Source organism: Propithecus coquereli, unplaced genomic scaffold (assembly GCF_000956105.1).
Source record: "Propithecus coquereli isolate 6110/MARCELLA unplaced genomic scaffold, Pcoq_1.0 Scaffold20, whole genome shotgun sequence".
Classification (NCBI taxonomy): domain Eukaryota; kingdom Metazoa; phylum Chordata; class Mammalia; order Primates; family Indriidae; genus Propithecus; species Propithecus coquereli.
In genome coordinates, this window is record NW_012144967.1 from 13,422,038 (window position 1) to 13,425,495 (window position 3,458).

General features: G+C 39.2%; 1 protein-coding gene across 2 annotated transcripts in view; it reads right to left on the reverse strand.

Annotated features, from left to right (window-relative positions):
* Positions 1 to 3,458, reverse strand: part of BLM (Bloom syndrome, RecQ helicase-like) — an 84,186-nt gene that overhangs the window by 23,653 nt on the left and 57,075 nt on the right. The window lies entirely within an intron of this gene.

The following is a 3,458-nucleotide window of genomic DNA, read 5'->3' on the forward strand; positions in this document are numbered from 1 at the left end:
CTGGGCTCAAGCGATCCTCCTGCCTCAGCCTCCTGAGTAGCTGGGACGATGCCAGGCACGTGCCACCATGCTTGGCTAATTTTTCTATTCTTAGTAGAGATGGGGTCTCGCTCTTACTCAGGCTGGTCTCGAACTCCTGAGCTCAAGCAATCCTCTTGCCTCAGCCTCCCAGAGTGCTAGGATTACAGGCGTGAGCCACCATGTCCTGCCTCTCTATGTTTTTTGATATTGATGTGTAGGGGGTTTTTGCTCACACAGCCATGATATCCAGGTCAGCGATCATAAGCAACATGTTGCTCAGGAGCTCTGGGGTGTTCCCTAGGCTTGAGTTCTCAGAGGTAATTGCTATTAGCTCCTGCGATGATTCAGGAACAATGGCATTCTTACCTGCCCCACTGCTTACCATCAGTTTTCCCAGTGGAACCAGCTGATCACACATCAACTCATTTTATTTATCAGCTGATTCAAAGTCAAAGCTTATGAAATTTTAATTGAAACACATGTAGGTAGAAGTCTGAGAGCTGCTTACAATTAAAAAAAAGGACTGTAGATTTTGGCCCATACAAATTAGTGAGAGCAAGGTGATATAATAGTTAATTTTCAGGAGCCTGATAAATCAGTTTTCAAGAATATTCATTTCAGTTGCAAATTTAGGACCTATTTAACCCAGACCAAAATGTTATATCTCCAGGCAAAATTACATTATACAAATAAAGCTGCAAGACTTTTTGCGGCACTTAAAAAAATGAATTGCTACTGCAAGAATGGTATTTCAAAAGCAACCAAAATATCTGGCAGCCAGAATGAGGCTAATGACATGATTTCAGTAACTGTGAGTATCAAAGAAAGGAACTGCAAGCTGTCGAGTGTGTCGACAGCAAAGGAGTACATTTATCAACACTGGGAATGGCAGCGACCCGCACTCTAGGTTAGTCATTCATCTCAATTTACGGCACTTTGATCAAAAGCAAGTCTCCTTGGAAGGAGAAAGTCTACTGTAGCCTCTGGTGATGGGGAGCAGAAAGGATGTGAGGTGAGATGTGCCAGCCTCCAGGTCCCAAAGCAAGGCCTGCAGGGTTTCATGGACCCAGGTGCATCTCCCAGCAGCAGGGTGAGCACGTGCCTATGAGGCACAGTCTGTAAGCACAGTCTGAGGCCACGAGGATGCCAACTCCTTCTGGAAGCTCTTATTTTGTATAATTGGCAAAACTGGCTTTGTTTAATTGTAACTTCCTTCTTTACTTCTGTGTTGTTTTTAAAACTTCAGACTACAATCATTCTTTGTAAAGAAAAACAACCAAGTTTTATTCTGTCTCACTACCCTAAGAAGATCAAGGCTGTCCAGCTGGTGTAGGATAACGTACCGCTTGACTGCAAGGATTAGCAAGTCTGAGAGCAGAAACAATTAGATTAAAAAAAACTCACTAAATTTTTAGCCATATTTTTGATCAAATTATTATATATATCTATATATATCTTCATTGTAGATTATGCTACTATAAAGATTTAAAGAACTTGGAAAATAATCACTCGATTAAATGATTAGAAGTAATCACTCTTAAATTCTAGACTACTTCCTTCCAGGCTTTCTTCTTTTGTTCTTATTGTTTTTTGTATTCAATTTTCTTTTTATATGGTTGAGATTATATACATCTTTTTTTTAAAGACAAAGCCTTGCTCTGTTGCCTGGGCTAGAGTGCAGTGGCATCATCATAGCTCACTGCAATCTCAAGTTCCTGGGCTCAAGCGATCCTCCTGCCTCAGCCTCCGGAGTAGCTGGGACTACAGGCATCCACCACCACGCCCAGCTAATTTTCCTATTTTGTTGTAGAGACGAGGTCTCACTCTTGCTCAGGCTGGTCTGAACTCCTGAGCTGAAGCGATCCTTCCATTTTGGTCTCCCAAAGTGCTGGGATTACAGGTATGAGCCACCTCACTTGGCCGAGATTATGTACTTTTGAATCCCATTTTCCCCTATCTTTCTCCAACATTAGCATTTGAACACGTTCACACATTTCTGTTGCCTGGGCTAGAGTGCAGTGGCATCACCATAGTTCACAGCAACCTCAAACTCCTGGCCTCAAGCAATCCTTCTGCCTCAGCCACCCAAAGTGCTAGGATCACAGGCGTGAGCCACCATACCTGGCCTCATAAACCATTTTTAATACAGGAATGTACCATAATGTACCCAATCTTTCTCTCAGGACATTTAAGCTATTTGCATTAGGCTATCTGGTACTAAATATTAGGCTATCTATTATTATAAAAAACACTGATGTAAATTCCATGCCCACATTTCGGATGTGGGGCTCTTGACATTGCCAGCCATATTGTTTCCCAGAAAGGCTCTCCCAAGTACTGCATAAAAGCAGTACTTAAAGCATTGTTACCAATGATTAAATAAAATTTGCTAATTAAAGGTGAAAAATGGTCTCTTATTGTTTTAAAATTTGAATTCCTATGGTTAGGAAAATTGAACTTTTAAAAAACACTTGTATTTCCTCCTTTCCAATAGTCTGTTTATTAGCCTAGACTCATTTACTATTTGAGACTCATGTTTTTCTTATCAAATTTTTCAAGTTTTTATGATTTATTTGCTGAAGATGTACTTCCTATTTTGTTGTCTGCCTTTTAATTTTATTTATCAATGCAGAAGTGTTTAGTTTTTAAATAATTTCTAGGAATTATTTCCTTCTGGGCTATTTTCGAGCTTGGATTCTCTTCCACTCAGAGTTCATACATTATAAAATACCAATACTTTTATTTATCTGTAATTTATTTTGATGTGAGAATCTAAAATTCCCCTCATCAGCTAACTGGTAACGCTAGTTGAATAATCTTCCCTTCCTCTACTAATTTTTTTTGTTCATTCTTTTAGAGACAGGGTCTCCACTCTTTTGCCCAGGCTGGAGTGCAGTGGCACCATCCTAGCTCACTGTAACCTCGAACTTCTGGACTCAAGCGATCTTCCCGCCTTAACCTCGCATGCAGCTAGGGCTACAGGCATGTGTCATCATGCCCAGCTCCCTCCTCATTAATTTTTAATGGCTCCCTTATCATATATTGCTTTTATATGCATTCCAGTGTATTTCTGGAGTTCTGTTCCATTGTTCCATAATATACTGCAAACTAGGGTTTGTGTGTTATTATGTTTTTGTCCAATTCTTCATTTTCACTTGACTATTCTTCCAGTATACTTAGAAAAAAACACTACAATCTTGATTAGTTTAAATACATAAACTAATATGGAAAGATTAAAAATTGTAATTATTGCAGTGAATAAATATCAGTGACATATTTTGTGAACTTTTTGCATATCTGAAAATGCCTTTCTGTTGTTTTCAACATAAATGACAATGAGCTGGGTATGAAATTTTTCCATCTCAGTCTTCCCTCTTCTGATTCTGATGATAGCCCTCTCCTATTTTTGTTATATATTTGCTAAGTATTTATTTATT